Below are 19,850 nucleotides of genomic sequence, written 5' to 3' on the forward strand. Positions count from 1 at the left end.
TGTAATCAGTTTTCAGTCTGGTCTTTCACTTTGCATGCTTTTAGAGTAAGTCAGACAGAAGTATTCTACTCACAGGTCTTGCTGAGATCTCTTTATGCACTTGTAAAATCTTTTATTAGCATGGTACAAAGGCAGAAAACAGCTTATACAGCATCTTGAACATAAAGTAATGCACTGAAGCTGAAAGCTTCTGAATGATGACATATTGATTACATTTCATATTAGTCCCAAATATTTTTTTTATTGACTGCATTTTGCTCAGTGAACGTAACCTCTTGTGGAGTTTGTGGAGACAGACTGCACTTTCCTTGTTCATATTCCGTGAGTATGTTTGCAGTATGGAATACTTGGTATCCACAATACAAGGTGCGCTATTTAGCTGTGATTAGTTGCTTAAGTCATTTGTTATTATTTCCATTACCTAATTGGGTGAGAAGAATTTCTAATTAGCGGGGTGAGTTTGGCTTTCTGACTAAGGCAGTAATTTGCGGGATGTGATTTTGCAGGGAAGTAGAATTAGGACATTTTCCCTTTTCTTAATTATACAGGTCTTGTCCATAGAATCAATCCTAGAAAATTAAGTTACTCTTAATACTTTAGGAAGGGAACATATTAATTTTAAATACTTTATTCTGTTTAAAAAGGAATGCAGTTGTGCTTTTGATATTAACTGTGAGAAATAGTGTCAGTACAGAGTTTGGTTTATGTCAGTCTGTATACAACAGGTGTATTGTGTCTATTATGTACTTAGATATCTTTGATCTGAGGGCTGTGGCTCTCCTAGTCATCCTTCAGTTTGAACCTGTAATCAGTGATATAGCTGTAGGCAGAGGCTAAAGGTTTGGTACAGGGTTCTAGTTAAAGCCACTCCTTGCTGTTAAGGCAGCTTTTCTGTACTACTTACGTGGTGCATGTGCTGAAATGAATTAGGAATTTTGACAGATAGGAGCCAGGAGCTTATTCCTACTTCCACGTTTGGTAGGACTGGAAGCCTTTATGGGGATACATTTAATATTAAAGTCAGGGTAATGATGAGAGTCAGGACTGGTTGGAGACCTCAGCTTCTGCTGAATCCATGTGGGAATATTATACTCTGGTTAGGAGCATCATCCTTAAATCTGGGCAGATCAGTGTCAATCAGGTAGTTTTAAAAATAAGCTCAAGCTTCAGTATTGGGTTGATTTTAGTAAGCATAGTCTCTGGCAACTCAAGTTTTAGTTCAATCTGTATTTGGCTTTCAAATTGCATTTTGAACTCCGGCCAGCAGAAATGAGAGTCTGAGATTGGACTCAAAAGTGACAGGGTAGTGCGTCTAGCCTCGCACTGGTCAGTGATGAGTATGAGCGTTTGAGTAGTGCTTGCAGGGCAGTCTTGACCTCTGATGGGCTTGTACAGAAATGGTAAGTTAGATGTTGCGGTGAAGTACCTTCAGGGGCTGCTTGTTACTCTTCATGGACTACACAGAGAGACTAGTGTGATCTGGCTTCCAACTCAGATGTCTGCATTAAATACCTGCTGCTAGATGGGATGAATCAGGTCTTTTTTGCATGTTGGCAGTAGCACTAATTAGGATCAATTGCTTGAATTTTCAGCACATCAGTAGCAATCTGGTACTACTCTGGAATTTACTCAGATTATTTTGATCAGTGGTTGCTCTCCTTGTCAGTTATTTTGAATAACATTTTGAAACCTTTTGACAAATATGGAAATACTGTGAAAATGGGGAAGCTGGAGCCAAGGTAGGTGAGTTCATTCCAGCTTTGTTCAGGCTTGATCTAAGTCTGAAGAAAGTGTCTTTCCACAAGATGTTGGGTGGAGGCACCCCAGGTTCTCTAGCTCAGCCAGTCTGGCTATTTCCTTTGGAAAATTTTATTTCTTTTATACTTCTGTTCAGGCCAACTTTATGCTTGCTTCTCCTTTCTAACAGATGTACAGATTCACCTGGTTCCTATACATTTGGTAGAGTTTTCCAATAAGTTCAGTGGGTGTCAAATAGTCAATAAGTAATACCTATCATGCCTTTCATCTTTCATCTGCAAACTCTCTGAAGTCAGCCACCTCTCCCTTGTACAGAAGAGGAAATTGTAGTTGTGAAGAGGCTTGAACAGGAATTGAATCTTGCTTCTCTGAGGGTTGGGCTTGGCACAGAATTCATTAATCTGCAGCTCTGGCTCAGGCAGGCATTTCCCTCGCTCTTTCCTCCTCCTTTCCCTTCCTCCTCTTGGCTGCTTGTCCTTGTCTGGCTCTCCCTCCACCATTCTAGCACAGTTGTGAGTAGGACTGCAGAATAAGTTGGACTGGGGAGCCATTCCAGCTAAAAAAATGATTATTATATTGGAGGTACAGATTATATTTCAGCTGAATCACTTCCTTAGGAGACTACATAAATGTTTGTGCTGGGAGGGCACTGCAAGAGCCAGGACTAGAGGTGAAGTAGGAATGGCTTCAGCTGGTAAAAGTATCATGGTTGCCAAAGCCTCAGTCCCAGGAAAGTGCTCTGAGACCAAGGGCAAACCTGATCAAGTGACCTGATACAGTGCTGGCAGTGGACCTGCTTTGATCTGGGGATTGGACTAGGTGAGCTCCAGAGGTTCCTTCCAACCTCAGTTATTCTGTGGTTCTATGATTTGAACTTGAATCCTGTTTCAGGCATCCTTTGACTCTGTCATGCTGTTGCACACATTTCTTCAAGTGCACAAATACAAAGCTAAAATCTCTCTGTCCAACAGAGATAGAGGCCCTCTGACGATCTGGTATGCTCAACATAATAAAAGCCAGATCACATCCACCCAATTTTTATTCAGTAAGAAGAACGCTATCACAACTTTTCTTTATTCTTTTCTGCTTTGTCCTAATTAAGAATTCCAAACATGGCACTGCGTAAAGACTATTGTATTTTGATTTGTTACAGCTTAATTGTAAATTATGAGAAAGCTGAAAGAATGATGTCTAGGTAGAAATACTAGACAATGCCGTACCTGCACCGCTGTCAAACTCTCTGTGATAACCATGCTACTGAGCCTGTTCTTCTATAGCCAGTGACAAAGCAGGCAGTGCCTTCTGTGGTGCAGGACTATCCTGAAAGCCATCTATCATCTCTCAGCATCAGGGCCACCATGTGTTGGTAGTAGATTGCTTAGCTACGTTGAATATATACCTCTGTTTCCTTCTTCCCTGCCGTGATGCTGGTGTTGAGAGCAATGTTCCCTTCTAGGTGCCTGGCCTCATGTGCAAAATGCAGAGGGAGTGAAAGACAAGGTAGCCCCCACTCTAGCTGCAGTAATGTAGATATTGAAGAGAGTGCTGAAGTCCGCAGTTTCCACCCATCTGAGGTGTCCCCTCTGGTATTCCAGCTCTGTGAGCCCCTGCTACTTTCCAATGAGATAATATTGAAAAAGACCACAGCATATTGTACAAAGAGATCCAAGGCCAAAGAGAGTACTGTGTCCAGTGCTCAGAGTGATGTAGCTCACTTTATCAGCAGCCTGCACAATTTCAATTGAAAAAAAAAATATTATTTTTAATATGCATGAAAGTATAGGTGGGAGACCTAAATCTAAAGTTTTGCTATGTTTAGGTGAGAATCAACTCCAACTATGCAAATGAAACCAGAATAAACAGTTCCAAGCTGACATAAATGTATCCAAGTGGGTATTTGTAAGAAATGATGCAAGCAAATACGGCTCCACTTGTTTGACATCTAGAATGGGATTCATTGATGGATTCAATGGTGAGGAATAAATACTTTGCAATGTGTGAGTCATCCCATTCTAAGGTAGATACATAAATTAATTCAGATGAGTTGTACTCCAGAAGAGCTTCTCCACAGTAAAAAGGTTGTCTAGACGACTAGCTCAGTTTTGTGTGTTTACATTAAAGGCATCAAAAGTTTTAGTGAGATGAATCTCATCCCTGGTTTACTACAGTCCTCACTTGTGTCCAGATTTAACATGGGGATCTGAGAGCCTCATCCTATTACTAACGTGAACATGTTTATCTCTATCTGGATCTGATCTGTACTGAAGAGAGGGGCTTGTGGTGAAGAAGAAAAGAAGCATACCGACCTGCAGAGCCATGGCCAGAGCCGGGCCAAGGGGACATTGACCACGCAGGGGCTTCATGGAGGGTGTCACAACTTGGGGAGCATCGAGCCAGGGTGATGTGTAAGGGCATGCTGGTAGCTGTTGCTGCCCAGACACGGGGCCTGCAGGTCCCCGGTGGCAACTAGCAGGAGCATGAAAGGCAGGAAGAAGCACCATAGTAGGATGGTCTGGGAGAGGGATGCTCCCAAATCTTCTTGTGACAGCTCTGCCTGCATTTCTTGCCTGCCAGCAAGCATTGCATGTGACACAGGGAGAGCCATGTAAGTTGCGTTCCTTACAAGCCAACAGCAAATTATTATCTGCAGCATGTGAGGGATATTTTGGAGAAACTGTACTTCAGAGAAGTATAGTGAAGGGTCAGGACTTCTTGGGCAGCTCATTCCCTGGTGGCAGACCTGATCCCAGCTGAGATCTCAAGCCAGATGGCCTTTTTCTCCATGCCAACACAGCTGTTCATAGCACCATGTGAGAGACTGGACTGGGAAACTGATGGCACTGAAATATAATGTGTTCTTTATTATTTTGCTGTGTGGTTTGCTGCCTTATGTGGCTCTGCTGCCGGATGTCTGTGGTGAAGTTCACACAGCAACCCTTGCTCAGAGCTGCTTTTTAAAGGCTCACATAGTTTATTCCATAGTCTCTCAGATTTCTGTTTACGTCCTGTCAAGCAGCTCTTGCTAGTGACACCAGTCTTTACCCATGTCCCTGGCTACCCTTAGGCCGGTCCTCGGAGAAGATCCTACGTAACGGCCAGTCCCTGTCTCCTTTGAGTGTGGTGGGTCAGGCTGTAGCCACAGCACCTTTACTTGTTGTCAGCGACCTCACTGGTGAGACAAATCAATCCTGAAGGAGGGCTTGCTCTTTTAAAGGAAGTCAGCGAGCCTTTGCACATTACAGGTTGGCATGATAGGTAATGGTTATTTGAACTAGAGAGGGCAAAATCCCTTGGGCCTGTTGCCCAGACTTTATGAGTTTATTTGGGGATTGCTGACAGCTTGCTGTCCCCAGCTCTGTGCCTCACCCTGGACGTGCAAGGTGCCTCTGAGTCAGCTGCTGCATCACCTCGGTTTACATCATGGTTATGGTCTGTGGTATAATAGGGCTGATTCATGTTGATTCATTGGCAGCTCAAATGTCCATACGGTCTGCGCTAGGCAGAAGACCGGGGCATTTTTTTGTGGAAGTTTTGTGGAACTGCTCCTGCCTGACAGGGGTCTGTCAAAGGGGCTTCAGTGTAATAAGAGTGGAGGATCCAGAGGATCTGCTCAGTGAGGTCTTAAGGAGGTGGTGGGGCAGGGTGAGAAGAACAGGAAGAAAGATGGAAATTAAGGTATGAAAACTCAGTGGGCCCAGACAAGACTGGGAGTGCTGTCAGAATGGAGATAGGGTTAGAGAAGGTTTTACTGGGGAGAGAGCAAGCTGAGCATCAAATCAAGGAGAGGGGTGTTGAAGGGAGGTGTAATGTCTTTTACTAGACAGATGTAGCTAGAAAAAGCTCAGACACAGTTCTAAGCACACTGACTTTTCAGTGACATGGAGATGGGGTTCTGTGCCTGAAAATCTGTCTGGTTTTTCCCCCCAAATACACAATTTAATAAAAACCAGGACCTGTCCTTACAAATGGTACCTTGGTTATGTCCTGAGACCATCACAGCTCCAACAGCCACACTATTACAGCCAGAAGTAGAGACAGAATGAAATTTGGAGAACTGGCAGTTGAATTGGAGAAGTTCAAAGGCAGCTCTTCTTTCCGGCTTTCCCAAGGATATGTTAAAAACAAACCTCTGACTTCCTTACACAGTCTCTGCCCAGACGTAGATTTTACATTCTCTAGGGTCCCTAGAGTTCAAACCCATTTAATGTCTAAAAATGCTTGCCCGTTTGTTACACAGCCAAGTCCTGCTCGGCTTTCTCCAGAAATAGCGGAGCTACCCAAATAGCAGAGATGACCAGGATCAGTCCCTTCCTGTTATCTTTGTGCACAATTTCCCCCGATCTTTGCTAGATAAACTGCCTCAAGCTAAATATGTCCATCAGCGTATGTGTCAGAGCTCTATTCCCAAGCTTGCCTCGGCACAGACACTGCGGGAAGGAAGTCCCCTAGCATATGATAACACACTGCCTTCAAGTTTCTGGTTCAGTGAAGGGTAAGCGATGGTATACGATTTCAGGAAAGACTGCTGATTTGCAGTCTCTTCAGAAAATTGTAATGTTCCCTTACACACTACCCTTAGTCTGAATACATTAAGCCCACTGGCGAAAAGATAGCCACAATTTAAGTTAATTGTACAGTTGCTGGAAACAATGAAAGAAGAAGAGAGTTCTCTTTGTAGTCAGTTCTCCCACTCATGGGATCAGCTAGTTTCGTATCCTTGCTGTCTCACACCACAAACCAGCAGGGAGAAAACAGTAATTCTTGACTCTCTTTTTTTTTGAAGTGGAGGAGGCAAAGGAAGGACATTTTTGTATTCTCTACAGCTTTATTCAGCAGCAAGCTTGCATTTAACTGCAATTTTCAGTGTCTTACAAAAGATTATCACACCTATCCTGAGAAATATCAGCAGTGGAACTGTCACTTTATTGTGAAGAAATAAAATGAGACAAAAAGAAATGAAATTGAGGGAATTCATGTCAGGACTTCCTGGCTGTAGTTTCAGGCTTACTTTATTAGAAACTGTTAAATGGGGAGGTGAGCTGTTTTCAAAAAGCTTTTTTGATAAAATGCAATCAAATAGTAATGCTTCCAGACTTTTTCCTCCCATTTACAATACAGGGCTGTGGAATAGGTAACAAGGCAGTATTCTGTCTTATCAGTCCTCAAATCTGGAGAAAGTGACAGGAGGAGAGATAGGCTCTTTGTCTATGAAGTGCTACCGGTTGACTCCAAAGGATCTCTGAGCTTGTTGTTGATAGGAGAAAGCTCTTCTTCAGATGTAAGGACACTGTCTTGGAGATTATGGTCTTGGCCTCAAATGGAGGCAACAATTAGATATCGCTGTGCAAAGAACTTTTCCCTGGGCATGCAGGAGGAACCTTCAGTAGCTCTGTGCTTGAGTACTCCCCAAAACAGGGGTTTCTGTGTGCTTTCTGGGGACAAATGCTGGTGAAAGCAAATGCCAGACCATGGCACCACATTAAGGCCAGCAGAGCTGCTTAAAAAAGCAGACTGTTCCTCCTTTCTTCTCTCAGTCAGTTATTCCTGTGCTTACAGAAACCTCCTTACAATTGCAGCACAAGCATTTGTATGACCTTGTGGGGAACTATATTGGAAAAAATTGCATATTTTTTTCCCTAGGGGCTGTTTTTCAGCTGGATCAGTTCCCTGATCTGGTTCACCATGTAGCCACACAAATATTTATGATGGCACAGTACAACAGATGATCTGGGAGAAGATGTGGGAGTGGGAGAAAGCGGGGACTGCTTTATTGGTGATTGTGTTCACTTAAAAGAATACCAAACTGTAGCTTAAAGAAGAAAGGAATAGCAGTGGGATGACACATCTGAGAAGGGAGTTGAGGCATGTGCATTATTCCCCAGAAATGAAAACATAGCTTCAGATGTCAAATGGTACAATTACAGGGGTGAAGATCAGCTACCACAGCCACTTCCAAATGATGCAGTCTGTAGGCCGGGAGATTTTTAGTATTTCAGCCATTCTGAAACTTCGCTTTGAGGGAGCTGGGATGCAGAAGATGCAGATGGTGGATCCAAATAGCTGTGAAAGCAGTGGATCTGCATGTGGATGACCCTCCACCTCCATGTGATCTGCAAGATCTGAAATGAGATCCTATGTGAGATTGTTTTGGATAAATATGCTGGTCTCTGTGTGTTTGTGTGTGTGCATGTGTACAGGCTGGGGTTCCGTGAGGGGCTCTTATGTGGTTTTCTTCTCTTGAAGGTGCTTGTTGTGGGTTTCTTTTAAAAAGGGTTGTCAGCAGAAGGAGAATGTAATGCACAGATTTATTTTCCACTATTTCTGTACTAAGCTGTGCTACTTGCAGCAGTCTTCTGGGCCCTGCACACTGTGGTGACACAATATCCTGGGCAAGTCCTCATGGAAGGATGATGTGGGGCTCCCCCTCCGACGTTGCCAGTGTTCACCCTGACTTCTATCACCTGGCACTTGGGCTTGCCTGGCTTTGGGACAAGTGCCCTGTCTGTACCTGCCAGTACCCCCCAAAACTGACTTTGCTGGGTCTTTGATGGGCTCTGGCATTTGCTTTAATATGTCTGGGGTTTATGCCAAACCATCCTAGTTCCAATGCATCCAGGTGGAAGGGAAAGAAACTGAATAACCATTGTTTTCTGCTTTGTGAGGCTCTACTGCATTTTATAAAACCCTTCAGAGATAATTCCCAGTCCAGAAGGGAGCTCACAACATGCTTCACCATTATTAAGCTAATGCAGTTGCCAAGTCTATTCAGAGGCTTACAGCTACATATGTGCTGATACGCTTTTCTGGACAAAGGTCCAGAAATGCTGGGCTGTGTCTCTGCTGCAGTCTCAAGCACCAGTTCGTTCATATCTGCTCTTTTTCTCCAGGACCCAAGATATAACTTAGAAACATCCAAGCTAGTTTTGAACGTGTTAGCTCCGCTGCCTACAGCAGTCTAGCTAGGGGAGCAAGGAGTTCACCGAAAATTTCCTGTCAGAAAAGCAAGGTAAATTAGGCAGTGCTGAGCTCCATGGTGCTGCAGGTTTATGGCTATCCCTTCCCCAAAGGACCAAAGTTTGGGTCTTTTCAAACAGCACAGTATTTTTGGGGCTGTCATATCATTACCTTGTGATGGACTGTGCTTCTTGCATACTACTGAGATAAGTATCCCCTGTTTATACCTGCCTACCTGCCTTTTAAAAGATTTTCTACCCCACTATTGCATATAGTCTCATAGTTGTACATGAGGTAAGACAAGGGCTTTTCTGCTCTATAGTCTGTGTTGCAGGAGGATGGACTGTGTGCAACTACTTTGATTCTAGACTAAATGCCAAGTCTGATTTAGCATAGCACTTCTTGTATTAGCATTCCCGGGGACACATGAACCAGTTCCTTTCAGAAATGTTTTTTAATGAATGAAGTTCTGAATATCCAAGTGACTCTTCATTATTCACTGGTACTTTATTTCAGTAGATGCAGTTTCCGTCAGTATCTCCCTAGCTTTTAAGTGAATGATGTTATTATACCTTCACTTCTTCAGAGGTTCTCAGGATCTGTGGTGAGATCAAAGATGTCAACCGCCCTGTGATCTTCATTAAAAGGGAAAGACAACAGGGAGAGGGCTGGCTCAGGCAGTGAAAAGATCTTTTAATATCTTTGCCTCTTCAGACCATGATAATGGAGCAATGATTCTCGCTTGGTTAAAGGATGCAGGGTAAGAAGCAGACCAGCGCTGGAATTGGACAATTTGGTAGTTCCCTTCTTTTGCACGTGGGAAAGGTCCTTTCCAGAGCATTACAAATTCTTTGTTGCCCCTGCATTTAAAAACATTCTAGGGATCCTGATGGGAAGGAATGACCTTGGGAGTGAGTTTACAGTTCCAGCTGCTGCAAATTTAAGGACAGGATTGCTGGGCTCATAAAGCTATGAGTGAAAAGGAAGTAAAAATATTATCTTCATCAATTCCAGGAGCAGAAAGACTGAGAACATTTTTCTTAGTAATTCTGCACCTCTGCAGAACAGCGTCAGGGCCCTGACGGCACCCCCAGCCCTGGCTGCCCCCCCCGCCTACAGCCCAGGACCCCATTTCATTCATTTCATCTTTGTCCTTGCCCCAGTGATGCTCCAGGAGGGCCGGTCTCCAGCTCCCCACAGCCCTGCCCGTGGGTCCAGCTCCCCATCCCCAGGCAGGTGCCCAGTGCCCGGGGCTGGGGCTGCTTCGGGTGCCCCCATGTCCCCCCCCGGCAGCCCTGTTCTGGGCTCTGCCCTGCCACCTCCCATGGGGACCCTCCAGCACCCCATCCCTTGTGGGACACTGGTGGTCAGGTCGCTTTTGCTGGAATTCAGCCAGTGCCTTTCTGAGGGCTTTTTCCTGGTGCTTTCTCAGATATGTGAATACATCTGAGCTGAGTAAAAATGTTCTTATCTATTATTCAATAATCTCTTCATCTTTCACCTTGCTGCTGGGTTGCTTTGTAAAACTTTAACAATAAGCTCATTTGATCGAGGTGGAGATAAGGAGTCAGCTCATATGTGTAGATTTTTGCTGGAGAACAGTTTGTGAGACCCATGTGTATTTGGTCTGTCTGCTCGTTTCAAGACCTATAGACACTACTGTAAGAAGAGGGTACTTGTTTGTTTCCACAGACATTTCGAGTACGTAACATAAGACAAACATGTTCTTTAACCTTTATTTAAAAATATCTATTGCAAAAGCACTGAGCTCAACTCTTAATACCCAGGAATAGCAAATGAGCTGTTCACTAATGTGAAGCAATGCTCTAAACGGAGTATTTTCATGACCGTATTTTTTTCATTTAAATGATTTTTTTTCATCAGTGTCAGAATGTTCAATGAATGTATTTGACTTAAAGAGTTTACGATAGCCACATGTTCGAGGCTGGAAGAGGGGGAGGAAGAAGGGGGGAGTTACCTAATATGAGAAGGCAGAGCAGATTGCAACAACCCCCTACCCCTGTTATCCCGTTTTGGCTATTACAACACAGTTCTGGTTTTGGAAATAAACGGTTTCTTTTTTTGCTCCTGAAAAAAAAAAAGGAGCGCATTTTTCAATGTAATTGTGAGAAGGAACTGTCATTCTCCAGCCTGTGCAACCTGCATGTGCACTGTGCGCAGGCAGCATAAGAATGTCCGTCTCACGAAGATACTTGTTCAGGAGTGATAAGGGAAGCCCGACTCTGATCCTGGACATGGTCGTATGTACGCTCTGAAACATTAGGAAATTTCACTACAAAGTATCTGAGTGGTTGCCCTAGTACAGATAGGTGGGTACCTGTCACCTGCTGCTGCTTTTGCCACAGAGGTGGTAGATGTGATAGCAGTGGCTTCTCCACACTTGCCAAAGAATCTCTTTCATTTAAGATATGCCTCCAGGTTTTCTGTGTAAGCAGGACTTAAAAGTAAACTATCTGTTTCTCAGTACTTCCCTGAATCACAGTCCTGAAGGAAGGGAGGCTTAAAAGCATTAAAAAAAAAAAGTCTTGTTAATTAAAAATTAATTTAAAATATCTTATTAAGCCTCTTTGGCCTTAACTATACTGAGAAAATATACTGGTTTAGCACATAACTTGCACAAAACGCAGTTGTGTTTAATAATGTCAGCTTGTTACAAATTTCTGCCCTTGCTCATTCCAAGGACAAAATGAAGTTTAACATTGGGATAGTTAGAAAACATTTTACCTCATACATTTTAACACTGCATTTTCCCTGTATAGTGTCGAGCTTAGTTATTCTAATTTTATCTTCAGTAATGGGTTCCTAATTTTATTGTTGTGGCTGTTGTTCCCTCAGGGCATTTGGAAATGAGATTCAGCATTTAAAAAAGACCTTAGCTGTAACAGATTTTTAATAATGAAATCAATGAAAAGAGTATTTCTGACTATAAATCCTGAATACTTTAATGTTGATACATGAAGAGCTGCTACCGTTTGTTCAGTGCTGAGTTTTCCAGCCCTGCTGCATTTAACAGCTTTTTTGTCCCGGGGATATTCTGCGCAGACCTGGAAATCTCCATTCAGAAGGGCTGGTGGTTGACGTGTTTTCCGCCAAAGCATTTGTCAGATGTGGTAGCATCCACAGGAAACCTTTCGAAACACAAGAGGACTGTGTAGCCAGTGCAGTGTTATGGCATTATGACCAAGAAGCTGTTTTAATTTTGAAGCAACAGCAGACGTTTTCTCCGAGATAGAAGTAGGTGCAATTTTTCTTTCACTTATATGGAAAAGTTGGCTACTCCAGATCTGGAAGGAGCATGTATATGGCTAGATAGGACTCTGGGAATTTCCAGCAGCTGCTCTTCTTCACTTGTGTACAAAGGTGATCGGTATCTTGCTATCTCTCAGGAGATGGGCTTTTCTCCTGGGGAAACTCTTCTCTAGGTTTCCTCACTGACTGCAGCTTGTCTGCTCTGCCCTGTGCCTCCCCAGCATTTTTATCTGAACCATTCAGGGCATCTGGAGCTAAAAGGAAAGCTCTGGAGTAAGTGCTTTGGGATGGCTGGATGCTCACTTTGCCTGATGGCCGCAGCATCAGCAGAGAAGAATCAGCAAAGGTGTCAGTGGGACCCACACTTGCAGGCTTCTTGATTTACATGTCTGTAGATTACTCAAATAGGATAATGTGTTTAAAAAAAGATTATCTTGCTGGGTCTTGTTTGCCAAATATCAGCCCGGAGCAAGTTTTTACAGCTGAGATACAATAGCCTGATAGGAATGTTTATGATAGAAATTCTGCCAGCTATTTAAAGCCAGCAACACACTGGCCACTTAGTCACTGGAAGACTTTGTTGTCAAAACGACTCTTTTGCAAATGGCAATATGTTTGGGGAATATTGCTTGGTGCTTCGAGGAGTAAAGGCTCTACGCTGCTTAGTGGTTAGCCAAGCAGCCTTGGTCCCCGCACAGCTCTGCCAGTAATAATAAAGACTGGTGCTTACGCAGCGCTTTTCATCTTCAGACTGATTCACGGAGCGGGTGGCACCCACTCCTCACAAGCTAGCGGTTGCTGCCAGCTGCAGAGCTGCGAGGAAGGTTGGCCGTGATACGTGGGGGACATGCTGCCTGCCACGGCCACATGTTGCTTGAAGAAAACGCAGCATGTGCCCTAAGCCAGGACACGCAGCACATCCCAGCTCAGGCACTTGGCAGGGCTACCGCATCGTGCCTGCCTGGAGACAGGGCTCCTCTATCAGGTTAAATAGACAAGGATCTCTTTATTAGGATATTTTTGATGAGAAACATGCCCATGAAGCACCACTATGGCTTCCTAAAGTCTTTTGACTACCCTCTGTGTCACTGTGTGTGTGGGTTTTGTTCCTCTTAGGGCAAATGCTTTTTGATCCTGATCTCATTTCCCAGACTTGGAGCACTCATGGGTAAAGAATACCAAATATGCAGTTATGTAGTGTTTCTACGGTGGTGTTACTGAGTACCATTCAATGCCCTTGTGCAAAAAAAGTTATGACGCGGCAAGCTCATGACAGGGGACTTTGCCCTCGTGGAACTGCAGGATAATTTTTCTGCTGATATGCCCTTAGGAGATACTCAGAAATGACGGTCTCACGCGTTGGTATGGACAAAAGCTACCTAGAATTTGGATAAGAAGGAAAATGTATTTGCTGAGCCATTCTTGGTAACGCAACAGCTTGTACAGTAATGTATTTGTTGTCATTGGCCTGGTTTCAGCAGCAGGGTATGTTCAGCTCATATTCAATCATATAAAAAACCTGACATTGTGATCCAAGACCACTGAGCTTCAGCTTACTTGATACATTGCCTGTTTTCAGTTAGGCACAATTTGAAGAAAATTGTTGCCAGTTGTGTTTCATTAGTGCACCAAAAAAAGGGCTGCATTTTTGTTTTCCAGAAAGTTGCTGAATCACATCACTGTGCAGAATGTGTTCCTCAAATGGCCTCTCTCTAATGATGTGAGGAAAAAAAAAAAAAAAGGCAAACCTGTACCAAAAGATGAAACATGTTATATGGGTTAGCTGAGGAAAAGTAATATTAACTTTTTTTAATGCCTCATGCTGCAGTGTCTGGGAATTGAAGGGCATAGAGTGTTCCTTTTCACTTTTACTGCTGCATGACTTGTGCTTAACTATTTATGCTGCAGTCCTAAGACCTGCTCTTGCTCCCCAGGAGACAAGCGCTAAAGTATTATTAGACCTTAGTGTGTGGGGGGAAGAGGTCTTAGTGTAATTTTAATGTATAAATATTGTATGCTTTATGCCAGTTCTTAGATTTTTACAGAAAAGTAAGTTAGCTGGTGCACACTCTGGTGGCCAGTCTTTCTACAAAGAGAACTCACAGGTAGAAAATGGTAAATAAGATGTGTATTTGCCATGTATTGCACACCATTTTTTCATTTGTAATTGTTTTTAAGTTGAGAATACATACACTACTCAGTCAAGCATCTTATGAAAGTCATTGCTCCCAAACAGGTATTTTTTACTTGCTAGTCTTTTGATCTCAAAGGGTTTGTCTGATAAGGTCCAGTTTCTGTTAAACTTTTTTGGTCATAGCTCCCTATCTGTTTCAAAAAGAAAAAGAATAAAAAAATGAAAAAAAATCTTATCCTCTCTTTTGTTGGACTATAATAAACACAGTAAGGCAAATGCTCCTGGTACAGATTTGTGTCATGCTCAGCAAATGCAATTCTGACTAGGCCAGGCCTTCTGACCTTTCCAGTCGTACAAATAACTACCAGTTTTCTGGACCTACAATACAGGTATACATGGGTTAAAGATTTTTAGAAATTTTTGTGTATGCACTTATAAATTGGAATAAACGTAATGTTCAATTCAGGCACATAGCCTCTACTGACAATAACAAACTCTTTGATATTTCTGCATATTCTGTCTTCTGAATGCAGTTTTAGCATTGGTTCTGCTTAATACTGCTTCTCTTATGTTGTCTGTGACATACAGTTATGCATTTTCTAGTTATTCTTTTTGTTCAACAGGAAATGCCAGGCTTTTCTTGCTGCATTCTTCCCTTACTTCTAGGCAGTGCTCTATTACTTCGGCTGTAGGTGTTGGAAGATGAAATTCTGCTCAATTTCCAATCCAGGAAATCTCCATCCTGCAGAGAAGAGGCTGAAGTGCCAGGACACCCCAGCAACTGCAGAAGGGGGAAAAGACAGAGATTCTGGACTCCTTGTAGGCCTCAAAGTGTGAACGTGAAGAAGAGGGAAGGAGGAAAAGACGGCAGATGTGGATCTGCAGCCCTCTCGCCCGTGCCCTGAGAGGCAGGTGCTGCTGCTGCTGCTCCCCCTGTTTGCACGGTAACTCCTCTGGCCCTTGGGACTGCTCCCTAAGACATTTTCATCCTCTACCTTTGTCTCTCCTTTCTCTCAGGGTCATCACTTAAGGTTGAAAACTCCTGTCACTCAGGAAAAGAAGGCGACCTGCTCCCTCTATAGGCTTTCCTGGTTGTTGCTATCATGAACCGACCATCCAGGGGATCAGAGCTGCATGCAGACTTTGAAGGCTGGCAAAAACTCTGAAGTGAGACATATTTTGCATTTCTTTTAAATTTAAGAGATGATTTTTGTGTGTGTATATGTGTGTGAATATGTATATTTGTGTGTATGCGTGTGTGTGTGTGTATATACATTCTCTAACACCTATGTATATAGCTACTTTTTCTGCAGAAGTCACGTATGGAACAATTTTTACTGTTTAGTTTTAGTCTTTTTTAAACCAATGCATGATCCTTTTGTGTGTGAACTTTCTGTTTGTTAATGGTTTATGATAACACCCTCCTGATTGCATTCTACCTTTATTAGTGGAAGAGATACCATCTGAGCCAGCAGTTCTGTGAAGCCAGGCATGCTTCCTCGCCAGTGCCTGCTATCCCAACGGCTTTTCTCTCCTCCCCGACCCAGGGCCCTGCCTCCTCAGCTGCACCAGCACTGCGGTTTCTGGCATCGTTCTGGTAAGAAAAGCAACCTGTATTAAGAACAACCCCGTAAATAAAAAAGATTCTTTGTAACTTGGATCAGCTCAGTGACCTGATTTACAGCACAGCCCCAACAACAGTTGCAGAGCAGCCTGAGTGTGAAGAAGCAGCCGGAGGCAAGGCAGGGATGGGAGACAGACGTTCCCAAGCTGGCCTGGCGGCTGAAGTTCCCCTTTGAGAAGCTGCATCTGCCAGCGTACCTTTGCTCTGGCACAGATATCAGAGGGAATTCCCCTGCAGTGCCTGAAATAACACTTTAGGGAAGAACTGACACATCGCTGAGTTATATATTAACCATTATAGATGACCTTTCAGAGAGTGGCAGAGTAACAATCTCACTGAATTACCGATAAAGAAAAATGGCACTTTTTCCATTATGCAGAACACAGGTATTAACTCCTAGGAAAAGACTGCCCAGCTCTTTCCACTAAATTATAGTGTTTTCAGTTCTTCCATACTTTCTTAAACATGAATAAATTGTTCAGATGTTTTCAATGCTAAATAAATGCCTCTGGCTGTTTCTTGTGGAGAGTGGAGGGGAGGAGGCAGGAAATGTTTTAGCTAGAAGGATGCAGCCATTTCAAAGGAAGTGTCAGAAGAGCAACATACAAGTTTGCCTGACTTACAGAAAAAAATAATCCCAACAGTCATTCAGGACTGTGCTTACTTTTCCTTTCCAAGGTCTGACCTTGCTCTGTGTTCAGCATTATCAGAGATCTGCTGCAATGAAGTTTATGTACTTAAGTCACTTAAGACACAAATGAATTGCTTTAACTTAAGCTTAAAAGCAAAACCCTGCCAGACATGACAAATATGAGTATTATATATCACTATTTAAATGACTAATGATTTATTTCTCTTTGAAGCTTCTGGTGAAAGCTGAACCATAATGGTGAAAGAAAAAATAATCTAAGTTACCTAACACCTCACATATGGAATTGATAATGCTCTGGGTTTTTTTATGGAATAAATTGCTCTTCAATGGTTATATACATAATGAGGATGATTTCATTTGGTGTCCAATGTGTGCTGTGCATATAGTCAGGAGATTTAAACTTTTTGACTGAAGATGAGATTTTCACAGAGGGTCTTTCTTTTGATCAATATATTCCACTATTTAATGAAAAGAAATGCTGGCTGTGTTTAAATTCAATTGTTTGGTTTTCAAGAGACATTTTTTTGACCTTCAAAACCACAAAAAAGATCTTTGTCTTAGACTGAAATACCATCTTTTTGAATTGAAAAAAAAAAAAATCTTAATTTTGTTTGGAATTTTATTGTATGGAATTTATGTAGCCAAGGCTTTAAGCACCCTTACATAATTAATAATATAAACCAAAATCCCTGTGGTCTTTTTATCAGGAACTCAGCTAAACAGGCACCTACAGAGACTCTTTTGCACTCCATCATTACGGGAAGCATACTCTGCACTTGACAAAGTGAAATAAGAAGGGGTTCAGGTAATGAAAGGCTCGTAATAAATACCAACCAGCACAGGAGAGCTGAGGGTAGGCCACGTTCAGGGCAGGATATTGCTGGAATGCGTTTGGGGAGGGAAAGACTGACAGGGGTTTCTTATCCACCCCTTAGAGCTGCTACCAATTCACGTGGGTCAGCGTTGTCCTGGGATGTGGAGGCTGCATCTCCTTTCATCACACCCAGACCTCTTCAAGAAGAGAGACGTATGAGTAACGGAGAAGAAGATAAATAATTTTGCTTAAATAGCTGGTGCTGTGGCAGCCAAGGAGGCAACCTGTGACAGAGGAGGAGAGGTGAAAGGCAGAAAGGGGTAGCCAGGATTCGGTTAAAAGAAAGACTAAGCAAAAGCAGGGAGAGAAACAGTGAGACAAAGGCTTAGCCCAGGGATGCATGATGCAGTGTTTCTGTGAAATTGGTAGAATCCAGGATATAAGTGTGCTTGGAATAGTCTGGTGGTTATGTTTGGATGCAAGGGCATTGTATGTATACCAGCATTGCAGATATTGTTCATCTTTAAGCTGGTGCCAGAGGTCTGTCACATATGTCAATTTTGGAATTGCTGCCAGTTTTCTGCGTACAGCGTGTCCAAACGATTATTACGTGAGACTGCAGTTAGAAGCATGCAAAATGAGTTGCATGGAAGTTATACTTGTGTCCGATACTTGGGCTCTAAGAAAAGGGGAAAGAGATGTAGGTCTTGCATGTGACAGTTTTGATCATTTTTCAGAAAAAAAATTGCTTTGTACTTGCCCATAAATTAAACTTGTGTCATGATGAAAAGACAGCAACATCAATTTCCAATTGTTAGAAATGTTTTGCACGCAGGCTTTGGCAATATCAGTTCTCCTCACCAGGAAGAAGACTGTAAGAAATCCCAGCTTTACCTTTCAGATGGTTATGCCATCAGGCTACTGTATTGCACCACCAGGGCGTTGCAAAGAACGCCTTAAAATGAAGAGCTACCCAAATCTAAAAAGGCTTGGGAGCGGCATATTCTTTACTGTACGCATGACCTCATCTTAAAAGAAAGGTTATCATTAGCAAACTTAAGATGATGGGAAGTGGGGAGGAGTTGTTATAAATTTCATTTCAGCAACAATATGGTTCAAATAAGAAAAAATACATTATTGTCGTCGCCCTCTTTGCCAGTTCTACCTATAACCGTTCTTTTTTATTTTAGAAGAGGCAATCATCACAAAAATCAGGATGAACAGATTTTCCACATATGTGCCAGGGCAACATCAGAAAGTGGTGTGCAGAGCAGCTGGTATTGCTATTCAGGCTGCTCAGCAGGGCCATGAAGATCATGCTCCGGGCTGGATGCAGGCGCCTGTGACTGCAGGGCAGAGGAGGGAGCTGCCAGTAGCTGCCAGCAGCTGCCAGCAGCCAGCTCTGGTGCGAGACTTATGTAAAGTACGATTAAAACAATGTCACTGCTGAATACAGAATTCCCCCATTTTTTTCTTGCTTTAATGAGAAGAGCACTGCAGATGTGGGGACAGGGACAAAAGTAGCCAGTATTTCCTCTCCTCTCTTTCTACATGTTAATCAGCCGTGGTCATGGGGCCCTGGCTAATCCCTCTGGATGCTGAACTGAGAAAAGAAGATGCTTCTCTTCCAAGTAACTAATGAATCACCCCTTTTAGTACATAGCATGCATGACTGCATTGTTAAAAGCAGTCTTAATCACTCACTGAGAAAAATGATATCGATCATTTCTCCCTTTTAGTTGTTAACTGGAAGCCTCAGGAGTTTTGACTCACAGCCTGTGCGCTGCAGCAAGCCCAGAAAGACTTCAGTAGATTTTTAGCTAGTTGTAGGACCCCCTGCATCTTATTCTTCCCATCTTCCTAGTATGGCTATGATTTGGAAAAATGATAGATTTCTTGGTTTCATACCTTTTTAGGAATCACTGTTCTGCAGATGAATTTGGCCTGAACTTTACACCAAAGCTCAAAGAAGAGAAGCATTTTTGGTAGGCAACTGCCTTCTAGCAGAGGATAGAGCAAAACAACTCCTGGGCTGTAGAAACCCACCCTCCATTTTGCCTTTAGCTCCGTAGTGGTGTTGGACAAGCTGCATGTACAGCAGTTCACCCTAGTTTATGAGCATAGGACTGTGTGTAACAGTACAGTGGAATAGGGAAAAAGAAGTAATAAGAGTAAATTTGAAGGTTTTTGACAGCTTCTTGGAAAGAGGGTGAATGGGTCTGAGGTGAGAAATAAATCCTGCTGTTGACTAAGAATTGCCAAAGGCAGAGCAAAGTGAATAGGTAAAAAGTTTTCAATGTGACATAGGAAAAAATGTATCTGTAGTTGTTTCAAATGTAGACAGATATACTGATAGAGGTACTTGTGTATTAATTGCTTGAAAAGTACTAGACTGAAAGATTGTTACCAGTGCTGAAGGGTCAAGTTTTCAACTGGTGGAGAATGCCAAAATTAAGAGAGCCTGTACCCCCTTAAATCGCTCCTTCTGTGTACATGTGTATTATAACATGGCTGAATTTTGTGATTACATCCAACTTATTTAATTGGATTAGGCTGTCAACTTGTTAATTTCTCCACAAATGCAAAAGAAGCTATGGGGCCTCCATGGAGGACGATGTGTAAGGACAGTTCTGTTAGTGAGGAA

At 42.8% G+C, this 19,850-nt stretch overlaps 1 long non-coding RNA gene across 3 annotated transcripts in view; it reads left to right on the forward strand.

The window, feature by feature from the left end:
• LOC138682427 (uncharacterized) overlaps positions 1-19,850 on the forward strand; it is a 67,203-nt gene that overhangs the window by 43,923 nt on the left and 3,430 nt on the right. For all 3 annotated transcript variants that reach the window (XR_011322523.1, XR_011322524.1, XR_011322525.1), the window contains exons 5-6: positions 15,134-15,283; positions 15,565-15,713. This is a non-coding gene — a long non-coding RNA (uncharacterized lncRNA). The remainder of the gene's footprint in view (positions 1-15,133; positions 15,284-15,564; positions 15,714-19,850) is intronic.

Source organism: Haliaeetus albicilla, chromosome 28 (assembly GCF_947461875.1).
Source record: "Haliaeetus albicilla chromosome 28, bHalAlb1.1, whole genome shotgun sequence".
Taxonomy (NCBI): Eukaryota; Metazoa; Chordata; class Aves; order Accipitriformes; family Accipitridae; genus Haliaeetus; species Haliaeetus albicilla.